At 42.6% G+C, this 10708-nt stretch overlaps 1 non-coding gene across 1 annotated transcript; it reads left to right on the top strand.

The window, feature by feature from the left end:
• The first annotated feature begins 7500 nt into the window (after positions 1-7500).
• Trnat-ugu (transfer RNA threonine (anticodon UGU)) lies at positions 7501-7575 on the top strand. Its single transcript has one exon. It is a non-coding gene; the product is annotated as a tRNA-Thr (tRNA).
• Positions 7576-10708: the final 3133 nt, after the last annotated feature.

The raw sequence follows: 10708 nt of genomic DNA, 5'->3' as shown, positions 1-10708 counted from the left end.
TACTGTGATTTAGCATCAAATTATTTTCCACAAGCCACGAACTTATATCATGAACTACATTATTTGATAATGTTTCAATATTACACACAAGATCCTTCACTACCAAGGTGGTGTCATCAGCAAACAGAAATATTTTTGAATCACCTGTAATACTAGAAGGCATATCATTTACATAAATAAGAAACAGCAGTGGCCCCAGCACCGACCCTTGGGGAACGCCCCATTTAACAGTGCCCCATTGGGACTGAACATCATTACCACTCTCAATATTGCGGATGATTACCTTCTGCTTTCTGTTCTTAAAGTAGGAGGCGAACCAATTGTAAGCTACTCCCCTTACTCCATAATGTTCCAACTTCTGCAGTAATATTTTGTGGTCAACACAGTCAAAAGCCTTCGTTAAATCAAAGAAAACACCTAACGTTCGCAACCTTTTATTTAATCCGTCCAAAACCTCACAGAGAAAAGAGACTATAGCGTTTTCAGTTGTTAAGCCATTTCTAAAACCAAACTGTACATTTGACAGCAAATTATGTGAATTTAAATGCTGCAGTAACCTTGTATATACAACCCTCTCGATAACTTTAGCAAACACCGATGGCATAGAAATAGGTCTATAATTGTCAACATTATCCCTGTCTCCCTTTTTATAAAGTGGCTTCACTACCTAGTACTTTAATCGGTCAGGAAACCGACTACTCCTAAAGGAAAAGTTACAGATATGGCTAAGTACTGAGCTAACATACGTGGAACAATACTTCAGTATTCTGCTAGATACCTCGTCATATCCATGAGAGTTCTTGGTCTTTAGTGATTCAATTATTAAGTCAATCTCCCTCTTGTCAGTATCATGGAGGAGCATTTCAGGTAACAGTCTCGGAACACTTTTTTCTAAGAGCGCTATATGATTCCCTGTTGTGACTAGGTTTCTATTTAGTTCAGCTGTTATATTCAGAAAGTGATTATTAAGTACTGTACATATTTGCGACTTATCAGTAACACCGACATCCCCACTACGCACTGATTCTATATTCTCGACCTGTCTCTGCAGACCAGCCATTTCCTTTACGACTGACCATATGGTTTTAATTTTATCCTGAGACTTAGCTATTCTATCTGCATACCACATACTTTTTGCCTTCCTAATAACTTTTTTAAGCACCTTACAATACTGTTTGTAATGGGCTGCTGCATTTAGATTTTGACTGTTTCTAACGTTTTGATATAATTGCCACTTTGTTCTACAAGATATTCTTATCCCTTTAGTCAGCCACCCAGGCTGACTGTTTGTGCTAGTACCCTGTTTTGAACGTTCTAACGGAAAGCAACTTTCAAAGAGCACGAGAAAAGTCTTGAGGAAAGCGTTATATTTATCGTCTACTGTATCAGCACTATAAACATCTTGCCACTCTTGTTCCTGGTTCCAATCTGTGACTGCCGTTGGTGCAAGAACATACGATGGCCGTGTTTCCCAATAATTATTGTTGCCTTCAGTCACTAATATTACAAATCTGAGACCGACTGCCATTACATAGATGACAATGCGTATTGCCGTGTATAGAATAGTACATTGTTGGCATATGCAAAGGTTAAAGACGGCGAGATGCCCTTCTGCTTGGTTTTCCGTACATTACACGTGCATTCTCTTTCCGTCGTATCAGCAGTCGCCATGTCTAAGTAATTCCCGTTTCGTTTGCAGTAACAGAGGTCACTTTTGCAATTATTGAAAGCGGCCCACAAAACTGCATAGATTCTCTTCTAGGATACTCAGTTCATTAGAAAATCTCTTTCATTGTCTGTCTCCTGTTTGTATATCACACACGTCACAAATAATGCCCGGTATAAAATCAGTAGGTCTGTTAACTCAAATACACTCAAAGAAATAAAAAGAGCAGATCACGAAGAAATTAACCGAATGGGACGAAAATCGGTATGTGTGATGTACATGTCTAGACAAAACAATAATTACAATTTCAGAAAGCAAGAAACTCAACAACGCGTTAGTCCACCTCTGGCCTTTATGCAAGCAGTTATTCGACTTGGTATTGATTCATAGAGTTGTTGCATGTCCTCCTGACGGATATGGTGCCAAATTCTATCCAACTGGCGCGGTAGATCTTCAAAATTCGAACTGGTTGGAGCGTCCTGCCAATAATGCTCCAAACGTTCTCAATTTGGGAGAGATCCATCTACCTTGCTGGTCAAGGTAGGGTTTGGTAAGCACGAAGGCAAGCTTTAGAATCTCTGGACGTGTGCAAGCTGGCATTATCTTGCTGAAATGTAAGTTCAGCATGGCTGTCTATGAAGAGAGAACGAGGCGTAGGAGATCGTCGATGACTCCAGAGGGGTCCTTCTGTTAAAAAGTAATGGTACGCCACACCACCACTCCTGGTTATCAGACCGTATGGCGGGTGACACTCAGGTTGGTTTCCCACCACTGTCTGTGGCTTGTCCAGACACGTCTTCACTAGCCATTGGGGCTCAATTCGAAGTGGGACTCATGACTGAAGACAACTGTACTCCAGTCAATGAGATTTCAAGCCGAAGACCTATCTGGAGTCGCCTCAGACCATGATGGGATACCAGTCTGACATCCACATGGCCCGATAACCAATAGTGATGGTCTGGGGTGCCATTCCTTTTCATACGAGGGCCACTGACAACCAAAGGGATTGCCATAAGCGACACTTTTACAGCACAGTGGCACTTCGACGATAGTCTACGTCCCGTTTGGTTGTCCTTCATGGTAAGTCTCCTGGGCTTACATTTCAGCAATATACTGCCTATCCGCGCACGGCGAGAGGTCTACTGCTATTCTTCGTGCTTCCCAAACCCAACATTGGCCAGCAAGGTCTCTGGACCTCTCCCCAATGGAAATCGTCGTTTGGAGAATTATGGGCTGGGCCCCACAACAAGATCGAGATTTCGACAATCGAAGGCGCCACTTGAACACACTTTGACACGATATCCCTCAGGAGAGCATCCAAAAACTCTATCAATCAATGTCAAGCCGAATAACTGCTTGTATAAAGGGCAGAGGTGTAACAATGCGTTTTATACTTGCTCAATTTGTGAAGCTCTTTCTTTAGAGTAAATAATCCATATTTTTCTGTAATTGTAATCATTTGTTTGTGTGCTTCTGTCTGCTTATACCGATTCCCGTCCCATTCCGATAGCTCCTTCGTGGTGGGTCGTATTTCTTTTTCTTTTCGCTTTTTTCTTAGTGTGTGTACTTCTAATCACACAAAGCAGTGCTTAGTACAATGAGAAATGTAACAAATTATGATGACTAACATTAATAACAATTAATGAAGATTTTATAAATGACATATGAGACGACAACGTATAAAACGAATTCATTTCACTTCCCACTGTGTGGAAATTTCACATGTCCGTTTCATTAATAACGACAGAAAGTTCTAGCTTCGTGAATGCATCAAGAATCTGACACCCTATGTCGTATGAAAGTTTGGTCATGATCGGTCTCTACGTTCCTAGTCAATGGAACGTAAATTACTAGGTCCGACTTAAACAGACGAAAATTTTCTCCAGGTTGGGGCACAAAATCACTCGGTTCATCCGAATTCCACTTGGTTTTTAATGCTCTGTTTCTTCCCAGGTTGCAGATTTATAAAACAGTAAAAAAAAATCGCTATTTGAACTTACATTTCAAGTTGTTATTTTGTAATGCCAAGTGTCACTTGGCGAAATAAAACTGAAAATAGGTACAAACTGGGTGAGATAAGAGGATGTTGGCGCAACTTTTCTGGCGACCGTCGACTGTCGTGACACGGTGAATGTAGTAGCTTCGCTCCTCTAGACATTACAGTAGCTTACCGTGCGTCGAGCTGGTCGTCGTCGTGGCGTCGTCATTGTAGAGTATGTTCCAAATGTGTCTAAAAATAACGGTAAGCGCAAATTTAAGGTAAGTGCTCCAGAAAAGCAGTCTGCCAGTGTCAACTTTGGTGGACTAGAACGATCTGGTTCCAACAATGTGTTCAGTAAACTGAAGAAAGACTTGTGGGATAACATTTTCGAAAGTGGCTGTTGATGCCACACTATAGCAAATTGTAGAATTGCTTTAGAACTTTTGAAGATGGCTGTGGAAGTTTTCGTCCAGAAAGTATTGTCTCATTATTCAATTTATACTGTGAGAGTAGAAAACGTGGTTGAATTATGTAATTTTGTTGGAATTTAAAATAAAACAGTACTTTCTCATAGTGAGACAAGGCAGCTGTCACATATGCCTGCAACTGAAAAGATTTCCCTTTAATTTACATCTATGGTCACAAACTGTTTCATAACAGTCCTAATGTACTGCAGCCATAGTGGCATCGTCAAATGTTAAATGCGGAAACTTATTACACAAACGGATCACTGTTTTTTCGCGACGATGTCGCAGCTTGTTAAAAGATTCTGCGAACGTACGAGGCTCTTAAATTTTACTTCCCGTCTGAAAATAGTTTTCCTGTAATATCCTAGGGCTCGAGGATGCCTATGGTTTCTTCAGTGTCTCCAACCACCTGCACAACCAAATGCTGAGCATTGATGGTGAAAACAGATTGAAGTGAATGTTTATTCTGTCTCGACATTGTATCCAATCTGAAAGAGATATTGTAGAACAAAAGCTAATGGGTCTTTTCATTTATTACTGAAAGAAAGACCTAAAATAACTTCGTTCTCCTAAAACTGAGAGATGTCATCTCTAAATGTGACAATTACCAGATTTGAAATGTGTCCAGCAAAGATACGAATGCTTTTCCTTCTGTTTGTAGTGATTACATTGGCAAGTGGATGAGGCAGTACGATGCGTGAACTGTGTTCAAATGTTTAGCTCTTAGCAACGAACTTGATTGAGACAGTGTGGAAAATCCAGAACCTGATTTTTACTCTGCAGCTGATATGAAACTTCCTGGCAGATTAAAACTGTGTGCCTGACCGAGACTCGAACTCGGGACCTTTGCCTTTCGTGGGAAAGTGCTCTACCATCTGAGCTACCCAATCACGACTCACGACTCGTCCTCACAGCTTCAATTCTGCCAGTACCTCGTCTCCCACCTCCCAAACTTCACAGAAATTTGCGAAAGGCAAAGGTCCCGAGTTCGAGTCTCGGTCCGGCACACAGTTTTAATCTGCCAGGAGTTTCATTTGAGCGCACACTCCGCTGTAGAGTGAACATGTCATTCTGGAAACATCCCTCAGGCTGTGGCTAAGCCATGTCTCCGCAATATCCTTTCCGCCAGGAGTGAAGGTAGGAGACGAGGTACTGGCAGAAGTAAAGCTGTGAGGACGGGCGTGAGTCGTGCTTGGGTAGCTCAGTTGGTAGAGCACTTGCCCGCGAAAGGCAAAGGTCCTGAGTTCGAGTCTCGGTCCGGCACACAGTTTTAATCTGCCAGGAAGTTTCAATGTGGAAAATGCTGTAGCCTCTTTGCAAAATCTTGTGGCTGACAGTAGCAAATCCTTTAAAAATGTTTCTAAGTGAAGAGCTCAAATCGGAAACCAGACCAACATTCTCAGAGAAAACTGTATCTGATGGTGTGATTCCATGAGTAATCGTTCTGGAGATAAATATTCAGTACTTTTAAAAATTGCGCCACACTTTTTTGCAATCCCTGTCCATAATGCAACAGCGGAAAGAATACTTTCTTTATTGCATATACATTGCTCTGATGTAAGAAATAGTCTTCATGTACAATGTGTAAAGAATTTGTTAATCGTCAGTTATAACTATAAAGATGTCACTTATTCCCAATACTGGGATTGCATCAAATTCAAGAATGAGTTATTTTAAGAAGTTTCAAAGAAGGGAGAAAACGCTTTTGTAAAAAAAGTAAGCCGTTGTTTTTCACATAAAGATCGTTTGTAAAAACCTCAAGTCTTTTAATTTCGAAATACGGTAACCCTAAGGCAAGGGGTTTGCCCACGATCAGAACGGGTTAAACGGTTTAAAAACTGTGATATCCGCTGACGTGAATAAGAGACTTACAGATGAGGATCTCATTTTCCTTATGCGCACAGACCTCTACCTATGATACTGATAGATTTACTTAGGAGAGAACTGCCCTGTTCTGAGCGTGTTAGTCTGTTTCTTGCTCCTGTGCTGGTGGCCTGTGGACGCAGTTCCGTGCCCCTGACAAGTGAGACGCCTCGCTACAGCGCTGACACCTTGCGGAGTGACGCCAGCGGAGCGGTAAACAGAACTGGAGGTTAGGATGTGGTCCCAGGGCCACTCCCCCCTCCACGACCTGCCACACCACGCGCTGGGAGGCGCCATTTGGGAGCCAGCGAGCTTCGGCACACGAAACGCTTGAGATTTCGTGAAGTGACCTTTTGTTTTACTTACTAGACCTACACGCTTAATGTATTATGGTTTTTAATACCGATATGTCATGGAGAAAAATTAAAAACTTTAACGTTCGCCGATGACATTGTAATTCTGTCAGAGACAGCAAAGGACTTGCAGAAGCAGCTGAACGGAATGGACAGTGTCTTGAAAGGAGGATATAAGATGAACATCAACAAAAGCAAAATGAGGATAATGGAATGTAGTCCAATTAAGTCGGGTGATGCTGAGGGAATTAGATTAGGAAATGAGACACTTAAAGTAGTAAAGGAGTTTTGCTATTTGGTGAACAAAATAACTGATGATGGTCGAAGTAGAGAGGATATAAAATGTAGACTGACAATGGCAAGGAAAGCGTTTCTGAAGAAGAGAAATTTGTTAACATCGAGTATAGATTTAAGTGTCAGGAAGTCGTTTCTGAAAGTATTTGTCTGGAGTGTAGCCATGTATGGAAGTGAAACATGGACGATAAACAGTTTGGACAAGAAGAGAATAGAAGCTTTCGAAATGTGGTGCTACAGAAGAATGCTGAAGATTAGATCGGTAGATCATATAACTAATGAGGAGGTATTGAACAGAATTGGGGAGAATAGGAGTTTGTGGCACAACTTGGCAAGAAGAAGGGACCGGTTGGTGGGACATGTTCTGAGGCATCAAGGGATCACAAATTTCGTATTGGAGGGTAGCGTGGAGGGTAAAAATCGTAGAGGGAGACCAAGAGATGAATACACTAAGCAGGTTCAGAAGGATGTAGGTTGCAGTAAGTACTGGGAGATGAAGAAGCTTGCACAGGATAGAGTAGCATGGAGAGCTGCATCAAACCAGTCTCAGGACTGAAGACCACAGCAACAACAACAACATGTCATGGTAAAGCTGTCCTCAACCCAAAGGTTGGTTTGAACACCACCGTGATTAGTTGCAGTCGCCCTGTGCACGAAACAACAGACACCACGCATTCATATAGTTGAGTTGCCTAGATGGTCAATAGATCCACGATCCTCAGTGCGGATGCACGGATAACTCCGTCCTCCTGCGGGATTCTCAGGGTAGCGAGCATGGAGAAAATGGACAGGGACAGCGGATAGTTGGCGTTCGGTGGGAGAGTGGGTCGGCTGTGAGGCGTCTCGAGGTATTCCGCGAAGTTCGGCTAACACTGTGTCCCGGGTGGCACAGTGGTTAACGCACCTGCCTTGTGAGCAGGAGGTCCCGGGTTCGAATCCTGGTCCGGTACATATTTTCACTCGTCGCCTATGATAGCGCATAATGTCCCGATGCAGCTGTCATTAGGAATGCCCTCCCTTTCCTTTCCATCCTCCCCCCACCCTCCCACCCACCTTCAATTTACATATAGTGAATCACAGCTCTGAATTACGCGTGGTGTCTTTTTTTTGGACATGTCTTAATGAACAGATACCACGTTTTCATGTAATCCAGTGGAGTGCAGTACACCCTTGCTTTGCTCTGATCTTTGAAGAGTCTTACAAAGTAACAAGTGGGTGTGTAGCTTAATGCCAACTCCTAGCCAGAGTGCAGTTTCGCATTTTTCATACACATAAATCATCTACATACTGCTAGAATGCACGGTTCGGAATAGCATTCTACTTATAATTGATTGTCTCCTTATACTAGGCTTTCGATCTAGGAAAAGCTGTACAGGCCACTCTTGAATCATACCTGCCCTTATCGCCCAAAGATCACAGCACCCTATCAAAGTCGGTAACGCACACCGATACCACAGATATTAACGCTGAATCAGACGGACTGAACAAGACGTGTCCTCTCCCTCGGCACTGCAAGACACCCACATGAAGGTGAATATAGAACCAAAATGGAAGCACTCTGCCCCCGTTCGTGACTCCACTGAAACAGCTGACATCATGGAGTAGGACTAAGTGTTATCCAAGTCTCAGACGGAAATGTACTTTTGTAAATGTTGAACATTACACTTCAAGAGAACAGTTTGTTAATTAATGCTTCAAACGTCAATGACAAACGAAAATTATCAAACATTCCTGTGGGGAAGGATTTCATCAAGATAATTAAATCTTTTATCAGTCGTGTCATAAACTGAACTATTTGATACGTTGTAGACCTCTGAGCCATCTCGCAGAGCAACCAAAGAACTCACAGCCATGGCCGGACCATCGTAGTTTCGTCAGCCACAACAATACCCACTACATAGAGAAAGGGTTTGAAACTTGACGGGTTATGGGCGAGGTTTTTGTGGACCCATCAGCAGCCTACGGGTCTGTCGCCGATTGCTAAACGTCGGATTAGGATCTCCATCTCTCTTTTACGCTTCTTAATAGGTTTTCTTTTATAGGTAATGGAGATCACAAAAATGTTACCTACCTCGGGGCAGTGTTCCAGCTGCAACAGCTAGATCGACAATCAACTGCTCACTCCTAATTCAACAATACAGATGACCTAGCCCTTGATGTATAGAGCAAACTCTTTGACACTGTGGTGAGCTATCTTATAACTCTTTCAAAAACCTATAAGGATCCTAAAATCGGAGCACACTAAACTCACACCCTTTTCTATGTCTGTGCATGTTATCTGCAGAACATGAAAGCTCTTCATGAGGTACATGAAGGACATTTAGGAGTCCGATTGCAGTGTGGTCACACTCCGTATTACGTAGGAGCAATGCTGATAGCTCTCTTATATTCAAAAATCACTGTGAGAATAACAACATGAAAGTCCCCACAGAAACAGTCTGCTTCAAAATCTGGCATGGGTCAAACGGGGCTCACAGCCTCCATCAATTTGTGCATCAGCAATACCACTGCGCTTTTCTGCTGCAATATACACCTCATCGGGTACTACCTTCAAAGAAATATGTTGTCTGATTAAGAGCTGCCTCAAGCACACACAAAAAAACAAACTGTATTACCCAGCTGGGATAATGCCACTCTCTGTAAAGTATCCTTACCCTCAGACACATTTTAAAGAATAACATTATTAACAAAATTCAGTTATATTGTCCTCGGATGAATATTCACACAGCTACATACAACAGAAATGTCTCTCCTATGACTTTGTCTGTGATGTGCCTACGTGGCGAACCCGACTTGTAGCGCTAGGGCTGAACTGCTTTTGCAGCCGGAAGGAACTGCTGGTACTGGCGTCTTCAGGGGTAGGGCGTAATAACTTCTCACGGGCCGGCGGTGGTCTAAATAGTTAGCGCGGATGGATATTCACGTGAATAGCAATGTAATGCAATGAATACAGTGCTCTCTACTGAGACAAATATGCTGCCTGTCGGTGAGGTTGGCGCCCGCAGACACTGCGACTCCGTGGTAAATAGCACAGACCATACAAGGAATATCGCTGTTGAAGAGAGCCGTTTAGGCACGTCCTCCTAGAAGGGCGGCTGCCCGCACGGCTTGCCTGGTGTGCGGAGGAATCGACTGCCAGGCGGATACAATACTAACAAGGGAACCTCCCCATCGCACCCCCCTCAGATTTAGTTATAAGTTGGCACAGTGGGTAAGCCTTGAAAAACTGAACACAGATCAATCGAGAAAACAGGAAGAAGTTGTGTGGAACTATGAAAAAATTAGCAAAATATACAAACTGAGTAGTCCATGGGCAACATAGGCAACATCAAGGAATCTCTGCGTTGACGAGTGCCGTGGTCCCGTGGTTAGCATGAGGAACTGCGTAACGAGAGGTCCTTGGTTCAACTCTTCCCTAGAGTGAAAAATTTAATTTCTTTATTTTCGCAAAGTTATGATTTGCCCGTTCGTTCATTGACGTCGTATTCTAAGAAAATGGAGCTGCTGAGGAAATTACAACACACAAAGAATAATACGTAAAGAAAACTAAAAACCCTCCTTTTTCAACGTCAGTTACACTGTTCAGCAGAAAAGGTTTTATTAGCAACTTCAAATGGTTCAAATGGCTCTGAGCACTATGGGACTTAACATCTGAAGTCCCCTAGACTTAGAACTACTTAAACCTAACTAACCTAAGGACAACACACTCATCCATGCCCGAGGCAGGATTCGAACCTGCGACCATAGCAGCAGCGCGGTTCCGGACTGAAGCGTCGGGTTAGCCACTTCGTAACAGTTGAATGCGTCTAACATATTGGTGGGTAATGGTTGTTTATATAAGGCTAACTGTAGCAAAGATTCCGTTTTCTGGTTACAGTTTAAATGCGAGGAAAATATAACTTACACCCATTTTTCTTAGGTCACCACATTTATACGAGTACTAGGGAGTCATTCATACGTTTGTTCGTTAGGCATGACTTGGGACTATAGAACATAATTTTTTGTTCCTGTTAAATGTCTGGAATGAGAGCTTCAAAGGAATTTTTCAGCTCAATTCAAACATTGTGTTTTCCTTTAATGTCTT

The sequence above is a fragment of the Schistocerca serialis genome, chromosome 4 (genome assembly GCF_023864345.2).
Source record: "Schistocerca serialis cubense isolate TAMUIC-IGC-003099 chromosome 4, iqSchSeri2.2, whole genome shotgun sequence".
Lineage (NCBI taxonomy): Eukaryota > Metazoa > Arthropoda > Insecta > Orthoptera > Acrididae > Schistocerca > Schistocerca serialis.
The sequence above is the reverse complement of the archived record's forward strand: the minus strand, read 5'-3'. Positions and strand labels throughout refer to the sequence as shown.